At 40.1% G+C, this 13,925-nt stretch overlaps 1 protein-coding gene across 4 annotated transcripts in view; it reads right to left on the minus strand.

Moving 5' to 3' along the window:
- prozb (protein Z, vitamin K-dependent plasma glycoprotein b) overlaps positions 1–13,925 on the minus strand; it is a 23,697-nt gene that overhangs the window by 6,621 nt on the left and 3,151 nt on the right. The window contains exon 1 of one of the 4 annotated variants that reach the window (XM_016441743.1): positions 1,083–1,235. The exons of the other annotated variants lie outside the window; for them this stretch is intronic. The gene's annotated coding sequence lies outside the window, so the exon portion shown is untranslated. Of the gene's footprint in view, positions 1–1,082; positions 1,236–13,925 lie in introns of those variants that run through there. 4 annotated transcript variants of the gene reach the window in all.

Below are 13,925 nucleotides of genomic sequence, written 5' to 3' on the forward strand. Positions count from 1 at the left end.
CCTGAAATGTTTGTCTTTTCATCCTGAAATGCGAGGCAAATGTTGGATCACAATAATTAGGAACCACAGTTTCCACAAATCCCTTCATTTGATTGGGATGTTCGCTTTTATTCTGGAGGGCAAGGGCAATGACTGTACCATCAAGCGTATTTTGCAGTATTAAACACGTATTTATACCGATTTCACGAGGCTCTGAAAATTCTTCAAAAAGAACACAAATAATGTCCTTCTCAGCTGCCATAGTTGCAACTCTTGCGTCATCAGAACAGGGTGTTCAACGCACCACCGTTTCCATTTAAAAATACACTTAATATAAATTAATACACTAAATAGCACTAACACTTAAATTGATTTTAAGTGTAGTACCTGAAGTGTTTTATAATTGCATTGCTTAAAAGTGTGCTACGATCACTTTACATAATTTTTATGGATTTTAATATATGCTATCACTAAGTTCTATTTGGATTTTCATGAAAAATACAGTAGAAATGTTTTACTTAGGGTCAGTTTGGACTTGTGTATTAATTATCCTTTCAATCTATGGGTGTTTACATTTACTTGAATACCATTTACAGTAATTGTCAAGTTATCTAGGGATTCTCAGCCTCAATGTCTGCCCAAACTTGAAAAAGGCTTCAATCAACAGTGAAGGGCGCATGGAATAACTCAAAACATCGGATTCTTGATTACTGATGCAATTTACTGAAGATCCTTCAAACAATAACTTGATCTTCTTTGCATAAATTCAGTGCTTCATTCAGATCTGTTTAGCTTAATAACCTATACAGGAAACACAAACCATATATAAATATAATTATACAGGAGCAAAGACAAACACAGCAGTGAAATAATCAAGTACATTTAAGGATATTGACTACAAACATGCTAGTGTACTCACAAAACACTTATCAAAGAACATAAACATAGCGATTCAACAGCAACGCTAAATCAAATGCTGTTACTGCACATGGTTAATTAGCACATTAGATGCTAAACCCTTTACAATACAAACATCTTGCAAGTCAACATTGTTCTCATAAACCATCTGTAGTTGCTAGAGAAATCTAGAGTCTTTGTCCTACCAGTAGCGTTTCAAAGTTGATGAACACATTGTGGCTTTTCCCAGGTGTTCTTGAATGAATGAACTCAGCATGCACATTAACCCAAACTTGATGGTTACATCAGTGCAGGTTTACCAATCTCTCTCCATTGGTTTTACAACCAGCAGCACCAGCTTAAAAAGGAGCAGTGTATGCACTTCACAAGCAAAGGACCTCCGCACCTGATAATCAGACACACCTGCCTCTATCAGACATGAGCACGACATGGCATTGGCCAATCAGCTTTCTTGTTACTTTCATGTTACACTACATGTTCACAACCAATAGATTTGCTGTTTTTGATCAAGGTTAACATTAATTTTATCAGATAGGCTTTTCCTTACTTTAATAATGATGAACATACATATATACTTCACTCAATTCCTAACTGAACTCAACAGTAATGTTAATCAAATGTATTATTTCTAACATTCAAGTAGTTAATTTATTAATGATGGAAAACAACAGCTTCGTGAAGTGAATACACAATAGGTGTAATTTTAGGATGCATTTAGATGTGTACCAAAATTCACAGTTTAACAGAAAGTATACTTTTAGCATAAAGTACTTAAAGTGCTATATTTTTTAATGTGGTAGAAAGTGCTACTAATGACATAGTAATAGTGTACTTGATTGTACTATTTAAAGACACCAAACATGTAGTTAAGTATCATATAAAGGGAATGTTAACATAATTACAATACATTTGAAATGAATTATTTAATCTATAAAAATATGTGGGCAATACATTTCAGACACACCTGCCTCTATCAGACATGAGCATGACATGGCATTGGCCAATCAGCTTGCTTGTTACTTTCATGTTACACTACATGTTCACAACCAATAGATTTGCTGTTTTTGATCAAGGTTAACATTAATTTTATCAGATAGGCTTTTCCTTACTTTAATAATGATGAACATACATATATTTTTCACTCAATTCCTAACTGAACTCAACACCTCCCACTTGAGCTCCTGGTCAGTTGACCCAAGGAGGTCACACACTTCTTGGCAGGACTTGGATCTCTTTATTGTTCTTCAATAGGAATCAAAACCACCAAGCATCGAACATCTCGATGAAGAATTGTAGCTGGGATCTTGTTACAAAGTTTCTTCGCTGGTTTGACATCCTTAATCGTTTCTGCTCGACTTGGTTTAACAATTAAGACCGGATAGCTGGGAAATGCTCTCACCATTACATCCCTTACTATTCCTTTCTTGTCTGCATTTACACTGATGACTCTGGCCAACTTGTACTGGCCTCTTAAAGTGTTCTGGTCAGCCAGCCATACCACATCTCCCACAGCAACATTTCGCTCCTTGATATGCCACTTGTTTCTTACAAATAGGTTAGGACCTGCCCACTGACACCATCTTCTACAGAACTTGTTGACTCCTTCCTGGATAACTCTTAGTCTTTTATATGAATAGCCTCCAAAGTCAAAACTTTGTTGATCTCCATGTTTTCCAGTTCATCCTAGAAGAAGAGAGTTTGGACTTATATATTCCACACAGTCCTTCCGGCTTTGTGTCCTGACGTCAATGGGTCTTTCATTGACCAAAGTAGCTGCCATGTAAAGAAAAGTTTGAAATTCCCCCCATGACAGATTTCCATTGACCCCCCAAGTTCTGGAGGGCTCGTTTTACAAGACTGACCGCTGCTTCTGCTGCTCCATTTCTGTGAGGGGAATCTGCCGGATGAATTTTCCAAATCCACTCTGTACCGTGCTTGGCTGCTTCCACTTGTAATTTCATCCTGTCTTGTTGTTCTAGGAACTTGTGAAGATCTTCAAGAACAGACTTGGCCCCTATAAAATTAGTTCCGGAGTCTGACCACAGTTTCCTTGGATGTCCTCTTAAAGCTGTAAATCTTTGATATGCCAACAGAAATCCTTCAGTTGATTGGTCACTGACAATATCGGCATGGATAGCTCTTGATGCCATACAACAGAAGACAATTCCCTAAACTTTGCGTCCCACCCTCTTCTTTACCTCATCTTTTATCCTCATCTTTTATCACATAAGGACCAAACAAATCTAGGGTTGTAAACTCAAATGGTGCGGCTGGTTCTGTCCGCTCTGGTGGAAGGTCTCCCATAATCTGTTGGCATTGTTTCATCCTTGCCTTTCTGCAGGTCACACAACAGTCCACAACTTTCTTAGCTAGTCTGCGGCCTTTTACCACCCAAGCTCTGCTTCTCATTTTCAACAAAGTTCCAGCCACTCCTTCATGGTTTAATTCATGAGCTTCCTGAGCCAGCAGCATAGACACATGTGCATTGTATGGTAGTATTGGAACTGCAGTTTTGTCCTCATTGAAGATTTGAATTCTTCTTCCACAAACTAACAGTCCAGAGTTTTCATCTTTGTACACTGCCAACCTGCTGAGGGTAGTATCAGGAAAGATCACGTTCTCCTGGGCAACTAGAAAGAGGTCTACAAGTGCATTCTTCTGGTCTCGTACAGTCAAGACAGCTTCTTGGAGTCCTTTTTCCAAAGACTTTGCCTCCCACTTTGAGGAACCCAGGGTCTTACTTCTCATTTCCAACCACTTCTTGACAGCTCGACGCACCCAAGCAATAACTCTGACCAATCTGGACAATCTGCTGAATTTTTCCACATGAATTAACTTACTTATTACTAAACCATCAAACATCCTTCCCGATGAAACATCCTTCTGCCTTTCCATTCCCTTAGCAGAGGTGCCGGAGTCTACAGTGGGATGTCTTGATTCAGCTTTTCCTCCATTCATATGATCGATCACTTTACATTTCTCCAAGGAGACTACACCTTTTTCATTGGCCAGACTTCTGGTGAGAACTAAAGAAAACGCTTTCCTCTGAAGTTTGTTGATACTCTCTCTTGCTGCAGTTGCAACCTCAGCAGCTGACTTCATTGGCCATTCCTCCACTGGCCATTTCAGGAACACTGGACCACTCTGCCATGCAGAATCTTCTTTGAGGTCTTCTGGGCTACCTCCCCTTGTGATAATATCTGCAATGTTCAGATCTCCTGGGATCCACCACCAGTCCTTAACATGTGTTGTTCTCTGTATCTCCCCAACTCTGTTTGCAAAGAAGGACCGGTAGCCATAGCTAGCCCACTGAATAACTCCCAACACTGTTTGGCTCTCCACCAGATGGAACCACTGATTAATCTCCACTTGGCAATGCTTTTCAATGTACTTTCTGAGCCTGGCTGCATAAACTGCACTGCACATTTCAGCCTTGACTGCTTCTCCCTTCTGATCCAAGGGAGTTAATTTGGCCTTAGATTCAACTAGCCTCACCTCAATGCCATGGTCCGTTTCCCACCTAAAATATACTACAGCTCCATAGGACTTATCACTTCCATCAGAAAATGTGATTCCCTTCGGTTTTCCTTTCCAACCTGAAGGTGTTAAGCCTCTGAGGAACTTTAATTCACCAAGCTGAACATACTCCTCAAACACTTTAATGGCTTCTTGTCTAAGGTTTTCCGACGGTTTTCCGTGGTTTGTCCCATGTGTGTTTGCTCAAACTTCCATGTCCTGCTTCCTGAAATGCCTTTCGTACAAGGATGGCTCCTTTTTGCTTCACAGGAGTGACCAGGCCAATTGGATCATATAGTCCAGCTACTTCACTCAGCAGTTCCCTTCTGGTCAGAGGATTAGGAGTCTTGATCCCTTTTGAGGTTTTGTCCAACTCTCATCTTCTTTCTCCGCTTGGAAAAATTGATTGATGTCATGATGTAGAGATTATCTTCCTCCGCTATATACATCCAGTGTCAGAAACCTTCTTTGTAGTTTTTGCAGATGCATATTTCTTCTCAAATCTTCCTCCGGACTTATCAAACCTTTCTACCTTGTCAGTGATTCTGAGCTGCTCGAGTTTCTCAAGAACGTCCTCCTGTCTCTTTAAAAACTTCAGCAGGTGATCAAAGTGATTTTCTGGGGTTACACCATTATCAGGGTCAATCATGAAGATAAGCCAATCTCTTTTTACAAATTCAGGCAATTTACTCTCAATAGATTTGATTACGAGAGGGTTCTTGATCGCACCAGTGTTCCCAAGATCTGTCAGGTCAGAAAGAGCTTTTCCAACAGTCTGGATCAAGTCTATCACTTTTCTGGGTTGGTTACCTTTTACAACAGGAATCCTTTCCAGTTCTTCAATGATTTCCATGGTGATTGTTATCTTATTTCCATATCCGTTCTCCAACACACTAAACACATCTTCAGCAGTACTATAACTTGACAGCCGCAAATCCTTAATTCTGTCATCCACGCTATCCAGGAGCTGGATTTTCTTGACCTCTGCTGATCCAGTTGGTTCTCCTTGTTTCTGCAAACTTTCCCAATCCTTCTTCCAACGGAAGAAATCTCTCTTGATACCACTAAATTTAGGCAAACTAGTTGGTTTTATTCTCACAACTGGTGTAATCGGCATAGGTTGGAGAGCTGTGTTTGGGTCTATAGGACTTACGTGTAGAGTTTTGACTGCTCTGCTCACGAGCCTTTCCAAGTTCCAAGTGAAAACTTCATATTCCTCACAATTGACACCAGCAACAGGTATTGAAGCAGAATGTCCACAAGCCACAAGCTCTTCCTGGACTGCAACAGTCAATTCCTCTTGACCATATCTCTGCCACAAGTTAATTTGGACAATTTTCCGCACCTCTTCGAGCTTTGTCTCACAGTCACTAACAGCCTTCTCAATATCTGCTGCCTGCTGCATTTCAAGCTCCACTTTCTCATCACTCTTTGCGTTAGCTTCCAGCTCTGCAAACAATCCCATTTTATAGTCCTTATTTACATCAAAAAGTGCTCTTGCACTAGAAGAGAGTTTCTGGAATTCCTTCCTGAGTTCAGATTCAATCATTTGACTTGACTCTCGAATGAGAAGGTTTGCTTGCTTGGTAAAACACATCTTTGCAGTGGTTCTCTCTCTCTTAAGTTAATCCACGGTTTTCACCAATGCTTCTTCTGCCATCTTATTTCAAGTCAAACGATATGTCATCTTTAAACAGCTCAATTAATTCACTGATTACTTATTTTAACAATGTTGATTCTTGTCCTTTGCACCAGCTTTGTTTTCTGGACCATCAGAAGCCGTTAATCTTCTTATCCACAAGTGTGGTTATTAAGTGTCAAGTTATTTAGGGATTCTTCTCAGCCTCAATGTCTACCCAAACTTGAAAACGGCTTCAATCAACTTCAGAGGGTGCATGGAATAACTCAAAACATCTGATTCTTCATCATCAAAGCAATTTATTGAAAATCTTTCAGCAACATGATCTTCCTTTGCTTATTTTCAGAGTTTAATTCAGATGCATAGCTCAGATGCTTAGCTTAATAACCTATACAGAGAAAATGTATAAATATATGAGTCACTACACACAGTAATGTGGTCATTTAAAGATGTTTAGCTCATTTAAACTACAACCAATGCTACTAGAATACTCACAAAGTACAGTACATAGCGGTTCAACAGCAACACTAAATCAAATGCATTTACTGCACATGGCCAGTTAGCATATTAGATGCTAAACCCGCTAACATTAACAAACAACTTGCAAGACATTCACAATTGGTCTTTTAAACAGTCTGTAGTCACTAAAGAAATGAGTCTTTATCCTATCAGTAGCATCTCAAAGTTGATGAACACATTGTGGCTTTTCCCAGGTGTCTTTGAACAAACTCAGCATGTGGTTTACTCCAAACTCAATGGCTACATCTGTGCATGCTTTAGCAATCTTTCTCCTTTGGTTTTATAACCAGTATCAACGCCAACTTGGGTAGGAGAAGCACATTCACTTTGCCAACAGAGATCCTTCTGCACACTGATAATCAAACAAGCACACCTGGTTCTATGTAACATGTGAAGTTTCAATGGCCAATCAGTTTCCTTGTTTCTTCCTCACGAGCCTTTCCAAGTGAATTAGTTGAACTTCATATTCCTCACAATTGACACCAGCAACAGGTATTGAAGCAGAATGTCCACAAGCTTTCTCAGCTTCATGGACTGCAATTGTTAATTCCTCTTGGCCGTACCTTTGCCACAGGTTAATTTGGACAATCTTTCGCACCTCGTCGAGCTTTGCCTCACAATCACTTATGGTCTTCTCAATATCTGCTGCCTGCTGAACATCAAGCTCCACTTTCTCATCACTCTTTGCTTTAACTTCCAACTCTGCCAGTAATCCTGCCTTAAGATCATCATTAGCATCAAAAAGCCCTTTTGCATTAGAGGAGAGTTTCTGGAATTCTTTCCCCGAGTTCAGCTTCAATCATTTGGCTTGACTCTCGAAGCAGAAGGTTAACTTGCTTTGTGCATGGAATAACTCAAAACATCGGATTCTTGATTACTGATGCAATTTATTGAAGATCCTTCAAACAAAAACATGATCTTCTTTGCATAAATTCAGTGCTTCATTCAGATCTGTTTAGCTTAATAACCTATACAGGAAACACAAACCATATATAAATATAATTATATATGAGCAAAGACAAACACAGCAGTTAAATAATGAAGTACATTTAAGGATATTGACTACAAACATGCTAGTGTACTCACAAATCACTTATCAAAGAACATATAAACATAGCGATTCAACAGCAACGCTAACTCAAATGCTTGTTACTGCACATGGTTAATTAGCGCATTAGATGCTAAATCCTTTACAATACAAACATCTTGCAAGTCAACATTGTTCTCATAAACCATCTGTAGTTGCTAGAGAAATCTAGAGTCTTTGTCCTACCAGTAGCGTTTCAAAGTTGATGAACACATTGTGGCTTTTCCCAGGTGTTCTTGAATGAATGAACTCAGCATGCACATTAACCCAAACTTGATGGTTACATCAGTGCAGGTTTACCAATCTCTCTCCATTGGTTTTACAACCAGCAGCACCAGCTTAAAAAGGAGCAGTGTATGCACTTCACAAGCAAAGGACCTCCGCACCTGATAATCAGACACACCTGCCTCTATCAGACATGAGCATGACATGGCATTGGCCAATCAGCTTGCTTGTTACTTTCATGTTACACAACATGTTCACAACCAATAGATTTGCTGTTTTTGATCAAGGTTAACATTCATTTTATCAGATAGGCTTTTCCTTACTTTAATAATGATGAATACATATATTTCACTCAATTCCTAACTGAACTCAACAGACACTATGGGGTAATGCAGTCAAGAATATATGAAGAATTGTTTAAGTATTTAAAAAGACAAGATTAATGGAAAGAGTTTGAAGCTTTGAATTTTGTATTTTTTAATTTATTTATGTATGATTTTTAAAAATCTATAATAGTTGAATAGTTCATAGCTGAACCGTGTACGTTTCACACTCCAGACCAGCAGGTGGCGGACATGCACCTTTAATGTTGGTTTGCCAATTCACCAAAAAATCAGAGAGAAGAAGAAGATGATTTCCAGCGCACAGGACCACTAGCCCCTCACTGCAGAACAAAGATCCAGGGGGCGAGGTTGGATCCACATCTAGGGGGTGGAGATGTTAGGTTTAGGGGCAGAGATGGGTGGGTTTAGGGATCAGGGGGTGGAGACGGGTAGGTTTAGGTATATGTAAGGTAGGTGTGGGAATCTTTAGTCACCTCACGATCCGATCCGATTCCGATTCTGGGAGTCACGATCCAATTCCAGAACGATTCTTGATCTACTTTCATCCCCTCTTATTAATTAATTCGTTTACTGACTTGAGAATCTTACAATCCTTACATTTACATATCCTTACATAAGTAATTAAATATTTTTAAAAATAATTACAAATTGAAAACAATAATTAAAATGGTTGTATGTCAAGAATTTTACAAGCAAGTAGCAAATAATAAAGAGGAGCAAACATATTACAAACAACAAACAAAGAGTGCTTTCAGTATTTAAGATTATCTGAACGTTTTCCATTCAAGAACTGTGAGTGATTTTTCTTCATCTTTACTGTTGTTTTTTACTATGACATCATAGACAGCAGGAGATAAGCTGCATTCACGCACGGATCTCTTTTGAAATATAAGTAATGTGGTTTGTCCGGTCCGTTTAATCCCTTAAGACATAACTGGCTGTGTTTACATTAATTTTGCGTCATAAAACCATTTTGAGATGCAAGTGCATTAAACCACGGAATCGCGCACAGCCGCATGCACGAGCAGACTTCACAAACAAAGCACGCGTCAGCATTTGAAATTGAAAGCAGCCTTCTGTTAGTGAGGTTCATATTTTAAATATATAAGTCCACTGCATTCCAAACCACATAAATTATGACTTTGTAGAGCATTTGTAAGGAAAATACTAAAATTGGAAGCAAGCAGAATATGGGTGTTTCTAAAGCAAACTCAACGTCATCGCGCATCTGTTTAAAAACTAAGCTCAGAATCGATTCTAAAATTCTCAGAATCGATCCAGAATCGTTGGAGAGAGAATCGCAATGCATCGATGGATAAATTTTTTCTCCCACCCCTAATGTAAGGTGGGAGGAGTTGGATCTGGATCCAACCTCGGCCCCTGGATCTTGTGTTCTGCAGTGAGGACCATCTCCACAGGACACAATATGAGCGCGCACACACGCACACTTTGAGCGAAAGCAGAGATTCGCGATTGCAATGGACACGTTTTAAGTGCGCGCACACTCTGGGCGAGAGCAGCGTATATCTGAGAGCGCGTGTCCGGTTTTGTGAGAGAGCAAAGGAAATCGTTGTGCGAGCGGAGAGATTCGCGCATCATATTAATGCACTTTCGCTCTAACTTACAACAGTGCACTCTCGACATTTGTCAGTAAAATAATGCTAGTATAAAATACCTACACCGGAAATTGAAACCTTCCTTTCGAGGGAACTTCGAACTGCGTCCTCTAGGGGTCGCTATGGGGAACGCCTTCAGCGTGACCGGTGTCTGACTTTACACCAATACAAGAGAATGTAAAAAAAAAAAATATATATATATATAAAATGAAGAAAACACACAGTGCAATACATTTCATTACTGACCATATGCCAGTTCAAAAAGGTAAGTTTTTAACCTAGATTTAAAAACAGATATGGTTGGAGCAAATCTAATATTGGAGGGTAGTGCATTCCACAATCTGGGAGCAGCTACTGAAAAGGCCCGGTCACCCCTACTTTTCAGCTTTGATTTCGGAATACGTAGCAATCTCTGATTAGACGACCGTAGAGACACAACTGGACGATGTTCTGTCAGTAAATCCGAAAGGTAAGGAGGGGCCAGACCATTTAAAGATTTATATACTAAAAGAAGAACTTTAAAATCAACGGTATCGTACAGGCAGCCAGTGCAAAGTGTGTAGCACTGGAGTAATGTGGTCCCGTTTTTTAGTACATCAGAAGTCTTGTCGCCGCATTTTGTACCATCTGTAACCGGGATAAAGCTGATTGGCTAATCCCGTAGTACAGTGAATTACAATAGTCTAGCCTTGATGTTAAAAATGCATGAATTATTTTTTCAAAGTTATTAAAAGATAATATAGGTTTTACTTTAGCTAAAAGACGAAGCTGGAAAAAGCAGGATTTGACCACTGAGTTTATTTGCTTGTCAAATTTTAAACCATCATCGAACACAAAACCCAAGTTCTTTACCCAAGGCTTTGCCGGAAGTGTTGAATTACCTAGGGTTATTTGACTAGGAGAATCAGATGAGCCAAAAACTATGATTTCAGTTTTATTCTCATTAAAATTGAGGAAATTTAAAGATAACCAAGCTTTCACGTCAGATAGGCAGGCCCTAAGTGTTTCCAGCCCATCAGTATTAGGTTTTAAGGGTAAATATACTTGAGTGTCGTCCGCATAGCAGTGGAACGACAACCCATATTTCCTGAAGATAGACCCTAATGGACTGAGGGGGAGGTGAGTACTTCACCATTTACCCGAATTTCTTGCGGGAATAGCGACGCATTCGTGGCAGCGGTTTTCGTTCTTGCTTGATTTCTGAGGTAATCTAGCATTTGGGGGGAGCGTGTTTAGCTCCCGCGGGAGCTGAATGCATGCTGTGCGTTGCGGTCGCGGTGAGAACATGGAAAGGACCCTATGGCCCTAAATTTCTCCCTATCAGTAATTTCCTTTTGTTTATATATGAAGTTTATAGTGTGTCAATGTCAATGTCAATTTTATTTCTATAGCACAACTAAACACAACAACAGTTTGAATATTCCCCAATATTTACACTGAACTTCCTGTTTGAAAGATAAGATCTAAACCACTCAAGGGCAGCTCCTTTGATACCAACACAATGCTCCAAGCGAGCAAGATGGATAGCATGATCTACCGTATCAAAAGCCGCACTCAGATCTAGCAGCACAAGTACTGTACAATCCCCAGAATCGGCAGCTATTAAAACATCGTTTAGAATCTTCAGGAGTGCAGTCTCTGTTGAATGATCATTTTTAAAACCTGATTGAAAAAGCTCGAATACCTTATTTTTATCTAGAAAACTCTGCAGTTGTTGCAGCACTGTCTTCTCTAAAATCTTTGAAATAAAAGGCAAGTTAGAAACAGGTCTAAAATTAGTCAAAACATTTAAGTCTAAGTTTGGTTTCTTTAACAAAGGGCGAACTATAGCATGTTTTAAAGCTTCCGGTACCGTGTATGTTTCCAGACATCGATTTATTATGTTTAAAAGATAAGGCCCCACTGCATCGAAAACTTGTTTTAAAAGGAATGGAGGGATGGCATCCATAGAGGAGCCTGACAGTTTTAATTGACCAACTATTTCTTGAAGAGGGGAGAGAGAAATAGGTTCAAATTGCTGAAACTCCGCCTTACAAGCCGTAAAGATAGAAGGATCAAAAGAGGGACAAGATATCTAATGTCACTGATCTTATTCACAAAAAATTGAAGAAAATCATCACACAGGGTCTTTGATACAGCAGGATACTCATAAACACATTGATTAATAACAGCATTAAAAACAGTAAAAAGAGTTCTTGGTCCATGGTAATTTTTAGTAATAAGTTTCGTAAAATAACTGGATCTTGCTGCTCTTAAAGCCTTTTGATATTTTAACAATGAGTCCCTTAATATTTCAAAAGAGACCTGAAGCTTATCTGTCTTCCATCTACGCTCTGCTCTTCTGCAAGACTGCCTCAGGGAGTGTATGTTATCATCAATCCATGGGTCAACTCTTGGTTTAGATTTTAAGGTCTTTACAGGAGCCACTGCATTTAAAACATTCACACATGTAGAACTGAACTCAGACAAAAGCTCCTCTGCACTTAATTCATACTGGGTTGCATCCATAGCGTGCATAGTATCGCAGAAAGCTAATAAAAAAAACTATATTAGTAGCAGAGTTAATTAATCGTGATTTACGGACTTGCTTTTTGAGTTGCAACGGGTTTGATGATATAGGAATAGAAAACATAACACATTTATGATCAGAAAACCCATTGTCCACTATCTCCAGATCATAAAGAGAAATTCCATATGATAACACAAGATCAAGAGTATGACCACTTTGGAACAATTTCATCCAAAAAATCTGAAATCTCATTTAAGAAGTCTGCATTGTATTTAGGAGGGCGATATAACAAGGCAATCAATAGTGGACTATTTAGTTCAAGTATAAACAGTTGCAGCTCAAAACTTCTGTATTTATTTTGTACTATTTGGCGATGAGAAAGTTTGTCTTTAAAAATAGAAAGTAATCCTCCGCCTCTGCCAGTTAAGCGAGGCGAATTTAAAAACAAACAGCTCGAGGATAAAAGTTCCGAAAGAGGGCTTGAATCACCGATGGTAAGCCAGGTTTCCGTAATACATAAGCAGTCCAACTCACGCGAGGTAAAAAAGACATTTATAATAAAAGTCTTATTTACCACCGATCTCGAATTTAGTAGACCCATCCTTAACCGAAGCGGATTGTCCGTTAGCTCCTTTGACTGCCGCACCTGAGGAAACGTGCAAAGATGGTTGAAGCACACTCCTCGATAGTCGCCGACCGACCACCTCTCCCGAAGTCCCACGAACCGCACACCAGACTGCAGAGCCAGGTAGGACTTCAGCCGAACAGCACAGCCCCCCCGTTTTCCACGTTTCTTCCTCTGTCTCCTCACCGGTAGCGAGCACGGCCATCGCCAAAGATAGTCAGGTATCGATGACAGGAAAGGAGGAGGTGGATAGTATGAGCCATTTGAGTCATAGCCCAGCAAATTGTTTGAACTGGTCCGCAGACTTAAGATAGTTGACCTGTCATAGACCAATATCGCACACTGCGTTACTTTTAAAATAAAACAAAATAAAACAAACAATACAAATACTAGCTTCTGAGACCGACGGCACGCCATGTACGTGAGAATGGTTATGAAAAGATGCCCCCTGTTGAAGAGACGCTGGTCTGCTATCTCTCTATGGGGAGACATCTCTTAAAGCTCCCTCCCTGCCATCCAAACCCCTTCAGTATACATCTTGTTTGAATGGCAGGGCATACGTGGCAGCAGGTCAGGCTGCAGCCTCGTTGCACACCATGGCGGTGCTTCAGGCTTATCAGGCTGATCTGCTGAAAGACCTGGATAAGGGTCAGGGTCTATCCCCTGATGAGGTGGCTGAGTTGCGTCGCACCACAGATCTCCGTGCCACTAAGCAGACCGCCACTGCCATTGGCAGATCTATGGCGGCGATGGTGGTTACGGAGAGGCATCTGTGGGTGAACCTGGCGGATATCATGATTAGAGAAAGGGCTTTCTCCTTGATGCACCAGTTTCCCCTTCTGAGCTTTTCGGAACTTCCATCGAGACAGTGGTCGAGAAGTTTAAGGAGGCCAAGACGTGCTCGGCCGCCTTTAAATCCTTCATTCCACGAAGGTCCAGGTCTGAGCC

This window comes from Sinocyclocheilus anshuiensis, unplaced genomic scaffold, assembly GCF_001515605.1.
Source record: "Sinocyclocheilus anshuiensis isolate Anshui unplaced genomic scaffold, SAMN03320099.WGS_v1.1 scaffold2063, whole genome shotgun sequence".
NCBI lineage: Eukaryota > Metazoa > Chordata > Actinopteri > Cypriniformes > Cyprinidae > Sinocyclocheilus > Sinocyclocheilus anshuiensis.